The sequence below is a fragment of the Lissotriton helveticus genome, chromosome 5_1, assembly GCF_964261635.1.
Source record: "Lissotriton helveticus chromosome 5_1, aLisHel1.1, whole genome shotgun sequence".
Classification (NCBI taxonomy): domain Eukaryota; kingdom Metazoa; phylum Chordata; class Amphibia; order Caudata; family Salamandridae; genus Lissotriton; species Lissotriton helveticus.
In genome coordinates this window covers 2,045,397,631-2,045,414,146 of record NC_136065.1, presented here as the reverse complement: position 1 = coordinate 2,045,414,146, position 16,516 = coordinate 2,045,397,631, and the positions used below count along the sequence as shown (strand labels likewise).

The 16,516-nt window shown below is 46.7% G+C and overlaps 1 protein-coding gene across 1 annotated transcript in view; it reads left to right on the top strand.

The window, feature by feature from the left end:
- The window catches only part of LOC144753966 (uncharacterized), a 62,461-nt gene that overhangs the window by 26,614 nt on the left and 19,331 nt on the right, over nucleotides 1–16,516 (top strand). The gene's annotated exons all lie outside the window — the stretch shown is intronic.

Here is a 16,516-nt window from a genome sequence, read left to right as displayed (position 1 = left end):
AGACACCACCTCGGTGCCATCCGGATCTTGGCGCGTTGTGCTGCCTTCGGCCTATTCGCACATCGGTCCGCTACTGACGCAAACTCACAGGCCAACGGGGCGCCCCACGCCGACTTTCAGCATTGTTGGATGGCCACACCAGTGCGGCAACTTACTAGACACCACCTCGGTGCCATCCGGATCTTGGCGCGTTGTGCTGCCTTCGGCCTATTCGCACATCGGTCCGCTACTGACGCAAACTCACAGGCCAACGGGGCGCCCCACGCCGACTTTCAGCATTGTAGGATGGCCACACCAGTGCTGCAACTTGCTGGACACCACCTCGGTGCCATCCGGATCTTGGCGCATTGTGTTGCCTTCGGCCTATTCGCACATCGGTCCGCTACTGACGCCGCCTCACGTGCCAACGGGGCGCCCCACGCCGACTTTCAGCATTGTAGGATGGCCACACCAGTGCTGCAACTTGCTGGACACCACCTGGGTGCCATCCGGATCTTGGCGCGTTGTGTTGCCTTCGGCCTATTCGCACATCGGTCCGCTACTGACGCCGCCTCACGTGCCAACGTATTTTCTCCGCATTTTACACCCTATGCCGCATAACAGGTCATGTGACTTGTTTATAAAACTTTTCATTGGTTCATTTTACTTTTGGTTTCCTAATGATGGAAGGCTTGATCATGTGACCTAAAAACAACACTTTTCATTGGATGAAAACTTTTTTTTTTTCCCAAACGATGAAAGCCCCACCTTGTTTCTGGATGTTTCAGACTGAAGCTGGCGTCAGCATGAGAGCACCACCATCTCGTAGCTCAGTCGTGGTCATTCCGCGAGCAATCATGGCAGCCGCTCCCCACCAGAAGCCTGCAGGAGTCGGAGCCCCCAAAACTTTTGATGAATTCTCAAGGCGGAGGGGACGCTTTCGAGAATGGGGTCCAAGACCTAGCAGACAAGCGTCCGATTTCCAAGGTGTCCCAGGGCCATTTCAGTGGACCAGGCCCAAAAAGGAAACAGCCTGCCGCCATTTTGAGAGTCCTGTGACAGCCGCCTATCGCTGCACCGCAAGAGTGGGCGCAACTCAGCTGAATTGCGGCTTTTGACACAGTGGACCAAAAACGGACGGAATGGCAACTGAAACGGTAAAGGGGCGCCCCACTACAACAGATGACACTCCACCTGGACAGGCCCGTTCACCGCCTCCCCCGGGGCGCCCCGCGCCGTTATTCGGAGCAGCATTGTAGGATACCAAAACCAGTGCGGCAACTTACTGGACATCACCTTGGTGCCATCGTTCTGCTGCCTTGGAACTATTCGCGCAACAGTTTGCTACTGATGACCCACCCCCCGCGACGCCCCATGCCGTTATTTGCTGGGTGGCAACTTACTAGACATCACTTTAGTGTCATCTAGATTTCAGCGCGTTCTGCTGCCTTGGAACTATTCGCACAACAGTTTGCTACTGATGACCCACCCCCCGCGACGCCCCACGCCGGAAATCTGGACGTTGTGCTGCGTTGGGACTATTCGCACAGCCGACCACTACTTCGTTGTTTTTCCCTAAAAATGTTTATATGTTATTACTATTTTTGTTTTCTTGTATATATTTATAAATTATTAAAGTTTTATAATCTTACTACTTTGTCGGAGTGCTATATATTTTTAATGTGACACATAATTGTAAAAACTTTGATGTACAAAGAGTCATCCCTGGAATCTTCCGCTTCAGGCTCGGTCCCCTCCCCAATCACAATACAGGATGGTTTTCAGATAATAGCAACGCTTCTGCTGTGACGGATCTCATCGAGTGTGGGCCTTGATCTACTATAACTCCTTTGAAGAGGGGTGATTCTTTACAGCTGTGGCCATAAACTACATCTGCAGGGCTAGCTGATACCCTAGGACCAGCCTGGACAATCGGACACAGAGGAAAAGGAGTATCAGAGGGTGCGGTAGTGAATAGGGCGAAAGGGAGGTGTCGGGCGGGCACAGGGTGTGATTCTCAGGGAAGAGCAGCGCAGATGGGGGGAGGTTTATTACCCATGCATAAGACAGAGAGCGGGGGTGACCACTGCCTGGGGGAGATGCTTGCGAGGGTGGGGAGCCATGCTAAGGATCGACAGCGTGCACAGAGTGGGTCTGGTCAAGGCATCTAAAATGGCTGCCGTGCACGACAAAAGTGTGGCATTTGAAAAAAGACAAGATGGCGCAGACAATGTTTTTCAACACTTCCTGATTTCCTTCGAATCGAACGTTAACAGACGTTGGGGCATATTACCAAAGTTAAGCGATATTTATCCCTAACGATGCTTAGCAACGATTTTTTTACCGTCAGAAATTATCGCAGATAAACCTTGCTATTATCAAGGTTTATCGGAAATACGATAAAAAACGACCGCAATGCATTAATATCGCTGAAAACTCAGCGATATTCATGCATTACCGAGCTAATGCTCTTAGCCATGTTATCCACCTCCCATTGGATAACATGGCTAAGAACTGCTCAGGGCAGGTGGTAGCTTTTGGAGATATTCGCGCTTATCTCGAATATTTCCAAAAGTTGATAATAGGAGATAGCGATGTTAGCGACTGTTTCCAGTCGCTAACATCTTGGCATGCCCACTTTGCATGTCATTAGTGATAAATATCACTCACATGCAAAGTGGGGCCCAAGATGGTCGCTATCTTCTACTAGCCGTCGCTAACTGGTGTTAGCAACAGCTAGGTAATACACATATAATTTTATCTCCGCGAAGCGGAGCGCTGTTACAGATATATATCTTGTTTCTGAACGTTAATTTCTCAAAATGCACTGAAGCACATATATTGAGACCTAGCAAAGGCACATCGGGCTACCAGTCCCTACAATTTTGCCAAGTTTCGTGCAAATCCATTCAGCTGTTCGATCCTACCGAGAGACAAGATGGCGGCCGCTACGGACTGTTTGGAATGTTTACAGACACCGGAGAGCCAATCAGCTTCGCTTCGCAAAGCTCCGTAACGCGAAAAGTACGCGAAGCGGTGCGCTGTTACAGATATATATCTTTTTTTGAACGTTAATTTCTCAAAATCCACTGGAGCACATATATTGAGATCTAGCAAAGGCACATCGGGCTACCAGTCCCTACAATTTTGCCAAGTTTCGTGCAAATCCATTCAGCTGTTCGATTATTATTATTTTTATTTTTTTTTGCCCCGCGGGGCCCTTTTAAAACCTCCACATCAAACCTAGGGGGTGAGCGACAATGTACTATGCCCCCTTATGGTCATTTGCCCCTTCGCTTTGGCCTCCTCTTGTCTCTCGATCCTACCGAGAGACAAGATGGCGGCCGCTACGGACTGTTTGGAATGTTGACAGACGCCGGAGAACCAATCAGCTTCGCTTCACAAAGCTCCGTTGCGCGTAAAGTACGCGTCCTGGGACGCTGCCAGGTCCGCTGTTACAGATATATATCTTTTTTTAAACGTTAATTTCTCAAAATCCACTGGAGCACATATATTGAGACCTACAAAAGGCACATCGGGCTACCAGTCCCTACAATTTTGCCAAGTTTCGTGCAAATCCATTCAGCCGTTCGGGCTAAAAGTGAGGCCAACCGCCCTATGGAAAACTCAATGTTAAAAACACGTTTTGGGACCCCCCTTTTTTCTCGGCCCCCCCTTGACGAACCCCCCCCAAATTTTCAAGGGATGCTCAGAAACAAAATGTGCAATTTTCCTGAAAATTTCAGCCAATTCCGTCCACAAACGCCAAAGTTATTAGACATAGAATTTTCAAAAAACCCATAGAGAAAAAATCCTAACTATATATACCTACTGGCGACCGCCAGTAGGTAATATATATATATGTATAAAGTCCACATTTGTAAAGCGCACAATCACCCGTAAGGGTCTCTAGGCGCTGGGGGGCCGTCGGGGAGATTAAGCGAGCTATTGCCCAGAGTCACATGGTGCTGGGCTAACCTGCCGCCGGAGCCGGGGATCGAACCGTGGTCCCCAGATTCCAGCGTCAGTCGCCCTGGCCGCGGCGCCACACCTCTATATATATATATTCAGTGACGTGTATATTCACTGAAAAAACAACAAAGGTTACAGGTCATCATAGTTAAGAAATAGAATTTAAAAAAGCTTAGAAATGTACTGATAAAGGTTACAGGGACGTTATAGATAGGTTCAGATTTCACTCACACAAAACCATAGAAATTCAGGAGTTATAGTTGCACTGCTTATGACCTCACATATTACATCACTCATTTTTTTTCGTAAACAAATTTTATTCAAGTTTTCAATCAATTAGACAAATATACTTCAGTTATATAGTACATTCCATCATACAATGGTTGATAGACGTTGGCCCTATAATATCTGTTCCATACTCCATCTATCTCCCTCTTGTCCCTCGGCACTCATTTCTTCGTGTATGCTGTCTATGCAGTAGAATTGTCTGTCATTACGAACTGCAATGCTGACCTGGGCGTTAAGTCCATTTTGCTCTAGGCTTGCGCACAGTCTAATTCCTCCTCATATCATATAAGCAACTATCAACCTACAACAAACTCCCCCCCTTCCCCTCCTCCCCCCCAGGCCCACTCCCCCCCACCCGTCAGACATGTCGCTCCCCCCTTCAACTCTTATGCGGTACAGTCTATACGCCTGTCATCCACTTCAAAGACATATTACATCACTCATGACATGGTCAGTGACATCACTGATGACATCTCAAATTACATCACTGATGACATCTCTGAGGTGTTGGTCCCCAGGGCCCGGGGGGGGGTGTCACCCAGCCACCCCATTGTTTTTAAATTAGCCACAAGGTGGTGGTGGTCCCCGGGGCTTGAACCCACCCTAGTTGGGGGTCCATATCGCCTGCCCTCCGAATTGAAAACAAAGCCCCAGGAGGTGGTGGTCCCCAGGGCTTGAATCCGCCCCAGGTGGGTGGTCCATACCGCCTGCCCTCAAATTGAAAACAAAGCCCTGGGGAGGTGGTGGTCCCCTGGGCTCAATGGGAGACATGGAAGGGCGTCCGTGTGGTCCCCCTCTATTATATTTAAAAAGCCCCGGGGAGGTGGTGGTCCCCCTGGGTTAAAAGCCTCAGGAGGGGGGGCCCCATGTGCCTTCTCATTTTATTAATCCCACATGCCCCTTGCCTACCCGGGTTTTGCATTGTAGAGAAACACAACTTTTTCCTTAAATTTTGGCAGGTGCCGCGGATCCAGCGCAACTCGCACTAAAAATAAAAATGCTTTTGCCCCAAGAGGCTTCTGGGTCAGGGTATTACTACCCTGCCCCCTTCTCTTTACTTTTTGTGGGATTTGGCTGAAGCTGACTCCCACGATGGCTGCCAATACTTCCTGGCTGAAGTGCTGGCACTCAATCACATTTCAAGACAGTGACTGTCGGATCCTGAAAGGATCTGCGTCCTTATATATCCTTATTTGTTTTTTTATTAATTCGCAAAAACTACTCAACAGATTTACACCAAATAAGACAAGCATTTACAATGCAACGGTCTCGCCTTTGCAAAAGTTTGAGCTATTGGCGTTGTAAATGACAAACTTTTTATTTATGTGTTGGTTTTGAAAACAGATAAATAAATGGCATTGTCATTTACAATGCCAATGCCTTAACCTCTCGCAAATGCGAGACCTATTGCATTTGCACACACAGAGAGAGACACACACACACACAGAGCCACACACACACACAGAGCCACACACACACACACACACAGAGCCACACAAACACGCACAGAGCCACACAAACACACACACAGAGCCACATACACACACACACACACACACTCAGAGCCACACACACACACAGAGCCACACACACACACACACACACACACACACACACACACACACACACACAGAGCCACACACACACACACAGAGCCACACACAAACACAACTGCCTCACCCATCAAGCTTGGGAGACTGGTTCCGTGGCTCTGCCCGAGCTCTCGCCCCACAGCGACAGGGGCAGGCTCCCGGGACTCCCTGCTGAAGAGGTGAGAGGGCTCGTGGGGGGGCCGGGGGAGCAGCGCACCTGGGGTGGTGGAGGAGGGCACCGGGAGTGGTTGAGGGCACATGGGATGGTTGTAGGGAGCACCGGGGTGAGGAGAGGGCTCTTGTGTCAGTGTCATAGGGCACTCACGATGCCAGGCAGCGTCCACTCCACGGAGGGCACACCCACCAGTTCTGGCCGTCTCTGTTCAGGTTTTGTTCCTCCACAGATCTGAGATCGGGTTACAGATACATGTGCACAACTGCAGGGCAATTTTGTACTGATCGATAAAATCATTAGATGTCGTGGAACAGTTACTTCTAATTTGCTCTTCTGTGTTTTATACATTCATGTGGCTTGGGAAATAATTTCCCCATTTGTATTTCTGCTAATAAACCAATAGCTACTGGACAAACCACTAACCTTGTGTTCCAGAGGAGTGTACTACCTACAATGAAGTGCTCCAATGCCCGTCTGGGGTTGTAAGCGCTATATAAATGTAATTAAAATACATTTCCTCTTTCTCTCAATCGATCTCTAGCCCCTCATTCCTTCCCTCTCTGCAGTGTTTTCTGTCTCCCTTCTAACGCCCAGGTCCCTTCTCCTATTGCTCTCCCTCTCTGTCAGCTGGACTCACCTAGTTGGTTTCTGTTGGTCCTGCTAGCCCCTGTCCCTGTTTTCCACTCGGACTCCTTCTGTCATTCACCCACTCTGCTTCCATCTTCTATTTCTTCTTCTCGCTGCCCCTCCCCGCCTTCCTCCAGCCTCGCCGGCTCACCCCCTCTCCCCCTTGTTGTCTCCTCTCACTCCCGCGCGCTTTGATGGGAACCTGCAAAACTGGTTTGAATACCTGATGCGAAGAGGAAGCTGCTGTCTGCGCATCTCCAGCTCTGGAGGAAGCTCTGACCCACATAGGCCTCTGCATCGGATAGGAACATGTTCCCAGGGGCAGTATGCTTAACCCCTGAAATTCCGGGGCACGTGTGAAGTAGTGCAACTCCTGCACTGCTGGGCCAATGGCAGCGCGTTGTTTATTATAAACCCGTGCACGTCTGATGTCTGTGAGGTGCTGCCATTTTCGCCTCATGCACTTTTCTATGTTCATTTAAAGCTCTGAGACTCGTGTACGTAAACTGCCATATGTTCGTAAACAATGCCTTGCATGTTAATTGGCCTATCAGAAACCATGGTCTATTAAAGCACAACTTAATACAATAACTTTGCTGATGTAAACAAAAATCTGGGCCGCGCAAGCCTCGCTTTATTTTAAACACGCACAAAGTTAGCATACTCTGTGAATGACAGTGCGCTGAAAATACATGTTTTTCTATCACTGCACACACATCTAAAGATGCCACACCAATCAAAGTAAGAATATAGGGACCAAAACCCCTACACTTTCTGCCCCCTGTGCTTAAAGGGGGTGTTGGTGGAAATGTGGAGTGTGATTGGAAACTTTGAGCAGCATTCAGAGTCAGATCTGTCGGTGCGTGTCTCTCTCTGGGCTAACGATGACACGAACCTGGGGGATATTACTGTGATTAGAGCCCGCCACGGAGCCGCGCTCTGCTCGGAGGGCACAATCCGTGCATCCCTTCCAAAGCTAAATCCACAGAGCCGGGGTCTGCAGCGCTGCTTCTCGAGTCACTCTCAGGACGTGCCCGTAAGCCCCCCGTCACCCCAACTCAACGTAGCTGCCCTCCTGACCCTGCCCGCGAGCCACCCTGAGATCAACAGTTCAAGTTTACAAACACGGCCACAGTCACGCTGGTCACTGTGTAAGGCACTTGCTGGTCATAAAAGCCATCCATCCTGCGGGTCCCTAGGCGAGTCTCGGCGCTCGTGTTGGCGTCCTCCTGTGCATTTATCTAGCAATTTCCTGTGGATCCGGGCTCCGCTAATGACCTAGAGGCAACAAGATGGCTTTAGAGGGGGGGGAAAAGCATGAATGAACCGCTGGGGATTTGCATGGGTGATCCACCTCCCACAGACCCATTGAGAGCGCGCACGCCCCCGCCCCCTCCGAGCAGGGATCTGGAGGCGGGGGAGGGCTGGCCAGGGGGGTCGGGAGCAGGTTGCAGGGTGTGGGCAGACCCCGCACCTGTGCCTTCCCTGCTCGGGTGGTTAAATGTGCGCACAAGTAGCAATGGCGCTCAGCGTGCTGTGGCTAACGGGTGTGCTTCTAAAGGTCCCAGTTCCGACGCATGGAGTGTTTCTTCCGGGGGTTCGTACAGGTCTCGTCCCCCCTCAGAAGCAGGGAGAGAGCCAGTGACAAGAGCAGCTTTTCCTCTGCTTCTCCTCCCGGGGCCTTCAATCCCAGCGCCCGCCCGCCCCCCGCCCGTGCCGGCTCTTTCACGGGATCAGATTTCCGAGCTGTCACTCAGACTTCGCTCTCGCTGAGATAAGAGAAACAATGGCTCGCCGGGCCCGGCCTCCCCCCGTTCCCCTGGGGGTGCGTGTCCCTCCTAGATCATGGCCCCTTAGTCTGTGTGCAAAACTCTTATGACTGGCTGTTTTCATGCGAAGAGAAAGGGGTCCGAGCAGGCAACCGGGAGAAAGGAGCCGAGGTGCTGGAAACACCACCAGGTTTCTCTGAGGCAAGGCAGAAATGCCTCGGAGAAACGCACGGTCATTTTGGGATTCGGGGGCGTGTTTTTCATTCTCTCCTCTTCCCATTGGCTGGAAGGTAAAATTCCAGCCGATGGGAAGAGGAGAGAAAGAAAACAGAAAGAAACGAAAAAACACACCCGAGTCCCAAAAAGACGGGGCTTGAACGGAGTGATGCCCCTCTCCTCCAATGGCTGGCCTCCGTTTAGGAAGCCAGCCAATGGAGAAGAGGGGCGGGTTCAAGCCCCCACCCTGTAAACATAAGATCTCTCCCTGCGAGACTGCACAAGCGCAGCCTACGCAGGTCTCGACCTAAAAAAGGAGCTACCTTCCTGCCAAATTTAGTGTAATTTCGTCCAACGTAGTCAGGAGTCAGGACTAAAATCTCTACGGGAATTAACATGGGACATACACTTTTTTTAACCCTCCTTTTTCCTCAGCTGCTGCTTGACGGATCACCCCAAATCTTTCCATATGCATCAAGAATTATCAAATCCCTTTTTTGTGGAAAATTTTGTGAAGATTTGTCAACCAGTGCCAAAGATATAGGCAAGTTAAAAAACGCTTTTCCTATGGAAACATGGTCCTAACTATAACTATCTACTGGCGACCGCCAGTAAGATATGTATATACCGCATTTGAGTCTGCTCCGTTTTGTTGTGTATTTGACGAAACTACAGAGATATTGGCAGGGAGGCTGCACCCGCGACCGGACCACCAACGATCGGACCAGCGGCTCCAGCTGAATCAGACAGGCTGTGTGACTACGTGGCAGGTCGGAGTGGAGCGAAGTGAAAGCAGCCGCAGGCCCCCATACTGGAAACCCAGGACTGGAGTATTGGACGATCGGCCCGGCAAAGGGTTGACTGGAGGGTTGACTGGCAAGTTGTGAAGACCCCAGTTGAGCAGGATGGTACAGGTGTGGGGGCGGAAGAAGACGATAGTCGTAAGCATTACAGATACAATGGCCCTAAACATCTTAACAGACATGTCAGTCACTACAGTGCGTGAGAGGGAAGTGGAGGCTGAACATATGTTCAGCAACAAAAGCTTGCAGGGAGCAAGGAAAGAAGCACAAAGTAATGGGAGTTCACCGCAACATACAGATTTACAACAAGTCTTGAGAACATTGGAAAAATTGAACCGAAAAGAGATAACGAAGTGGTGGGAAGTTAAATCTTTATCAAAATACCTGGATGTGGGCAGGATCCCACGAGGCGTGAGAATCTTCATAGCACCAAGTTTTGAGAACCCAGACCCTGAAATGATGAGGAGTGGCTACAAGTAATTTGGAAGCATCGACAAGACTCGTCTGGATTCTAGTCAAATATGCCGACTAAGACCGGTCCAAAATCTTACAGGAAATAGAAAAGTTGGAGCTTGACCTTAACACTAGACCAGAGAAAGAGGCAATTACGAAGTTTAAACAGACCCTCCAGGATTTTGCGGTTTGCCGCGAAATCCGCACTTTTGTAAAAATACAGCGATTTTTACATAAGTGCCCGCAAAAATGAAGTAGTTGGGGAGTGATGTTTGGGGAGAGGAGAAGGGGAGGGAGGAGGGAATGTCATGTGAGGAGAGAACAGAATTTCAAGAGGGGACAATACATGCAGATGAGGAGGTCATTAAGCAGGCAAGAGATAGTTGGGTCATCTGAAGCTTTTTCAAGTTGGCTTTGAAAGTCCACAGAGATGGGTTGTTTTTTTCATGTGAGAGACAGTTCCAGAGTTCAGTACATTCTGTTGCAAGTTTCTTTTCCCTCCAAGTATTTACCTCCTCCATTCGGGGATGAAAAGCTTAGCGTCTTTGCTAGAGTGTAGCTTACATCCAGACTTGGGCTGAGTAACTAAATCTTTGAGGTATTTTGGGGGATCTTTGAGTTACCTTCCAGATGATGCAGAGGGTGTTCAATGTAATGTGATTGCATGACATTGTGTGTGGTGACAAGAGAGATCAGATATATCTTCCTGTACCTGCATTTTTAATGCATCCTAGTAGAGTGTATTTTACAACTAATCAGGTCTCATGGCCTCCATTGATGAGGAACTCTGCCATGCTGTACACACTCTGGAATTTTGGCGACGTGACTCATGTGGCAATCCCCTGCTGTTTCTTCATCTTATAGGATAGCGTATGCTATTTAAACAAGGGTCAGTGTGAATCTGTACACATCAGTGGATTCCCAACAGCCAATTTTTAAAGAATATTCACGCGAAAAACTATACTTGCTAAAGGTTGGAAGGGGTGATTCTAAACAGTGATAGCAACCCAAGGTAAAAGTTTCAATAATTTAAATTAATACTTGTAAAAACCACAACTGTTTGGACATCATATTAAATTACTTTTAGAAGTAATGCTTATTTCCTGGACCCTGAATATGAAGTGGGCAGGGAATACTGAAGAATTTACTGCACCCGGTAAATAATGTTACTCCTGGGCAAGATATTAACTGGATGTGATAAATACCTCCTACTATGGGTTAGTGATGGGACATTGAACTTCGCATGTACCAGATTTGTCCTGCACATTATCCTCTGATAAATGTTGGCTCCTATTTGTGCAGGGATGACATCTTTCCTCCATCACGCTCAGGAGCCTGGCAGTGAGCTCTGGGTGCCCGGTAACTAAATGTGATAATACCAAGACCAACACTTTTGTTGGCATAAAGAAGTTAAGTATCCGGCACAGCACCTCAATTAACACCATTACTAGCAGGAGGCCCCTGATCTGGATATTCACAGGACATAAAGCTCTTTACATCATCCCACCTGTCACACTGTGATGTGTAAGTTTACTGGCGTCCATGAGAAAGCAAGCTATGTGACTGATCTTAAACATAATCAAATAATTATATATTTGACAGAATGGATTAACTTATGGGATACACAGCTGTGTATTATTTTTAAGAGTGCATTATTGTTCCAACAGAAAGCCAAAGTCACCTTTAAAAAACTTTGGCCAGCATAAAAAAATGCTAAGATGGCCAAATCTTTCAGGTTAACAGCCTGATGAGGATGGTGGCAAGGGATAGCTCACCCAAGATCTACTCTGTGTAGTGTACGCAAGGGGGCACTAAGCCGGTGTAGACGCCTCCCGCACTGCCTTTGCGGCCACTAATGTCTAGTTGTCACTAACCACATAGGTGCAGAACCCCTGACCAGTCTGCTGTGGCTGGTCCAGTATCGGGCCAGTGGAGTTAGTTCTGTGCAAGAACAGCAAGGGAGTAAGTGGTGGGCCTTCATGGAAAGGTAGTCATGGCGCCCCAAATCTGTGCCAAATCCAGGCTGATATGTGGTGCATACCTTGTATTTCCACTTTGCGTGACCTTCCCAGTGGCCATAGTTAAGACAGGTCCTCATAGTCACAGGTTCAAATCCCTGTGGGTCCACTCAGCCTTTCATCTTTCTGAGGTCAATAAAATTAAACCACGTAGTTGGGTAACAAACATCTGTTATTCAGCGTCAAGGTGCCTTTGTGTTTGCTTTACAAATACTTATGCTATATTACTGGTGGAATCTCCTCAGCGTTGGATCTTACTCAACAGAGTATCTGCACCACCCCATGGGAGGAGCCACTTTGGTGATAAAATATTAAGGCCGAAACCCACCAAAGTATTTCTTCCCATGGCCGATGCTGCAACTTTGGTGGACAACCCTCCTGTGCCCTGCTGGTTAATCCTTCATAAGGTGAATTTTCAACTGCTGCCTTGTCAGAGGGAGTAAGTCTGCCAGCAAGGGGGGTGGAAAATCCGCCAACCCGAGTCAAAAGGTGGCTGTTTGTTGTGTAATTATAAACAAGATACAGGGTTTTACTGTCATTTCAGTAATACCATATCTGCCACATCCAGTAAGGCGACACTAAGCTTAGCCGCCCATCTCTCCGTGTAGGACAGAATAAACCTTTCTAATTTGGAAGTTGCTTTAATATATGAAAGAATAGGTTGTCTCAACGCATCAAGATATATTTTAAATACAGGCACATTGGACATGGAAGTTGAGGGGGTAACATGGCCAACTAGAGCATGGGCGTCAATTCACTAAAATGCTTGGGGTAGTGGAAGGGACATCAAAGGAAATGACATCACAGCAGGGCCTATTTCAAAGTGGAATACTCTGCTAAAACAGTTTCTATTGTTTTAAAGCTGAAAATGGATGATTATGAGTAAAATAAAGTGCCGCAAAAATACCGCTAATTTCCATATTTGTGCTGCTAAATTTCCATATTTGTGGTGCTAAATTTGCTAATCCATGCCACTATATCCTGGAGGGTCTTTAAAACTGAAACGCAAACAAGTTTAAAAAAGCATGAATATTTAATCAAACAGAGGAAACTAAACAAGTTCTTGAGAGATAGGATTGATTATGAGAATGGCCAGATTTTCAAGTTTGCCCGAACATTTGATCGCCTCAGGAAACAGAGACAACAGCAGGACGGGGGAATAAATGGGAGAAAGAAGACTACAGTTACGGTCTCGGAAACTGAACTGAGCTCAGAGGTGGGGACAAGCAATGAAGATCTGAGTAGAGGCCAGGGGCAGAGTGAAACTACAGCGATAAGGAAGAAGATAACCATGTCTGATGAACTGGATTTTTTAAGATTGGACCGTCAAGCCACACTCAGACCACGGAATCCAAAGTCTCAGAAACCAATTGGAGGAGGTGCCGAAGATGGAAGCAACGGCAAAGAGACAGAAAGACAAAACATAAATACCAAGAAGACATGGAAACAAAAGTAATGAATAAAGAATTGAGTAGGGGGAAGTCTATTATGAACCTGTCGGACTTAACCCTAACAGCATCTGAGGAGGACATTTTAATGCTTGGACTCTCATTTTATCCTAGGAATACATTTAATTACCCACAAGCTAGGATTGACACTTTCAAGTACATTAGGAAACTTAAGCTCCTATAAATCCACACTGGTATTTAAAAACCGTCCAGAATCAGGACTGAGCAGAGCCAATCACTGATACCAATGGAAGGCACAACCATTGCGGATATCTCTATATCAAGGACTCGCAGACAGTTGGAAATGGAAAATGATGATCCAGATACGGAACTAACAATTCAGGGTGTCATCAGGGAAGTGAACATTGATATTGGGGAAGCAGCAGTTACACCCTTTAGGCCACGATCAAGGACGACTCCAACTATAGTGAAAGATAATATTGGAACATTCCACAAATTGATCATTGAAGACCTGAAAAGGATCCATAGAGGGGTAAATGAAAGTGGAACAAAGAAACTGGCCAGTGAGTGGAAGTATTTGATTTGGTGTCGAAATTGAGAAATAAGCAAGTGGTAGTACGGAACTCAGATAAAGGGGGTAACGTTGTTCTGTGGCCAGTTAGCATGTTCCTATAGGAAGCAGGCTCTCAACTCGGACAAAGGGATTGTTACAAATGGTGCAAGCAGGAAGTAATGACGAATGCTCATGCGGAATTTGCACAAGACTTAGAGAGGTGGAGAAACAACGGTCTGCTCTCAGATGATGAACGGCGGTACCTCAAGTATGATACACCGAGAACTCTGGCCTTTTATTTAATTGCAAAGGTACACAAAAATGCCAGTTGCCCCCCCCTGACGCCCCATTATATCAGCTATTGGGAGCATGATGGAAAATACGTCCAAATATATTGTTATGTTATGTTATGTTAATTTATTTTTCTAATGCACACAGCTACCCAACCAAGGGTTTCCCAGCGCAGGCCATAACAGAAACTCTAGAAATCTGAAACTAGAATATTGAGTCCTTCTAAAACCTCACGTATCAAATGTATCATCTTATGTGAGAGACAGTGGTGACTTTCTCAAAATGATTTATGACACTCTAATGGAACATGATTATGTATTAATAGCACTTGACATAACATCTTTGTACACCAGCATAGCCCATACTAGTGGGTTGAGAGCAATGCAACACTTTTTACAGGAGAGACCTGCAGGCTTGCTCAAACATATCCAGATGCTAATATCTATGGCAAAGAGATGCCTGGAGGATAATGTCTTCCTATTTGGGGGTGAGCTATATCAACAGCAGCGGGGGACTGCAATGGGCACCTGTTACGCATGCTTGCTTGCATGTGGGCTGGTGGGAGGAACAGGTGCTCCGCAGGGAACATGCACAAGTATGCAACAGACACATAATCATGTGGATAAGATTTATAGATGATCTGTTTGTAATCTGGAGAGGAACCACATAATCTGTAGAGTAATTTCTTGATCTCTTGAATAACAATAATCTGAATCACTCATACCATCAGCAAGAGTAGTATAACATTCCTAGATACTGAAGTATTTGTGTAGGCGGGAAAACTAGAGACTACACTCCACAGGAAGGATATGGCAGGCAATACAAGGTTGCATGCCACTAGTTTTCACCCAACCCACACTAAACTCAGTATACCATATGGAGAAATGCTGCGAGATAACAGAAATTGCAGCATAAAACTGAATTAAACAAATGCCAGAAAGAAATGAGTCAGAGATTGCTAGAGAGGGGCTACAGTAGAAGAGTAGTAGAGAAGGCGTGTAGGCCTGCCAGCAAAAAGAAACGAGAAACAATCCTATTTTACAAGAGAGAAGTTAGGGAGGAAGGACGCAAACCCCAGGTGAGGTCTAACTACCTACAATACCCAACATAGAGAATTCAGGGATCTGTGCAATATAAATTGCCATGTTCTTAAAGCTGACCCTGTAAGATCCTTCCCAGACGCCCTCCTTTAACGTACCAGAGAGCCCCATCTTTGAGGGATGCAATCGTGAAAACCAGCCTAGAAACTGATCGTGAAAAAAGTTGGTTGAAACCAACCCCGGACTTTAAGAAGTGTAACCGCTGCAGAGCTTGCAGCATAGGTCAGGATACCACTACTTTCTCTATCCCATTTGGAGGAAGAACAACAAAGATCATGGAGTCATATATTTGCAAAACTGAGTTTGCGGTCTATGTGCTAACATGCACTTACCGGCTACAATATGTGGGCAGTACTACACTGCAAGTCCACAAAAGAATCCTACAGCATATGAGGCCATAACTAATGGTGATCGATCGTACCCAGTAGCCAGACACTGTGAGATGGTGCACCAAAAAGACCCAACACATGTTGGGTATTTTGTCATTGATGCAGTACCAGCTGATAGGAGAGGTTGTGACCGCACTAGGAAACTCCAGGAACTAAAGACCAGATACATTCTGGCACTAGATAGTAAAGCACCCAATGATTTGAATCACGATGAGGAATTTCATTCTTGTTTGTAAATTGGGGAAGTGGAGAACTGTAATGTTTGCTCTGTGGCACTTAGGAGTACTTAATATATAATGAACAAAATCCCTGCTAAGCCGAACTATACATTTTGTATGACAACATTGATAGATGGTATAACAGAAAGTGAACTAAGGACTGGATGGAAATGAATCCCATTTAGTGAGGGGCACTTGGCCAAATAAGTAATGTAGTTTATATGATGAATTAGGTTGCATTTTCCTAATGAAAAAAGATATATACAAGGAATGAAAGTAAATTAATTACCAGGAATTTGAACCAATGCATGCAACGGGCACTTGCCCATAATCATGATGGTACTGTCATTTTTTATACGGTTGCTCTGTGAAAAATAAGGAGGTTAGGGTAAAGATTTTTGCTTAATTCAATGCGCTTAATGCACTTTAAATAGGTCGTTGCAATATTCTTGTACTCGTTAATTATAGTAAGTTTTTGTTTGGGAGATGAAATTTCCTCTCGACATGAATCAATGTGTATAATTTAATTAATTTAATTATGGTCCAAAGTATCAGAAAAACGATCTATAAAATGTTGTCAGGAGTTTTTGTTCGATATTAGCTTGGTCAGTCCTCGATACGTTCGGAAAAAAAGCATGTGATCAAGGTCGCTGAGAAGACCGAA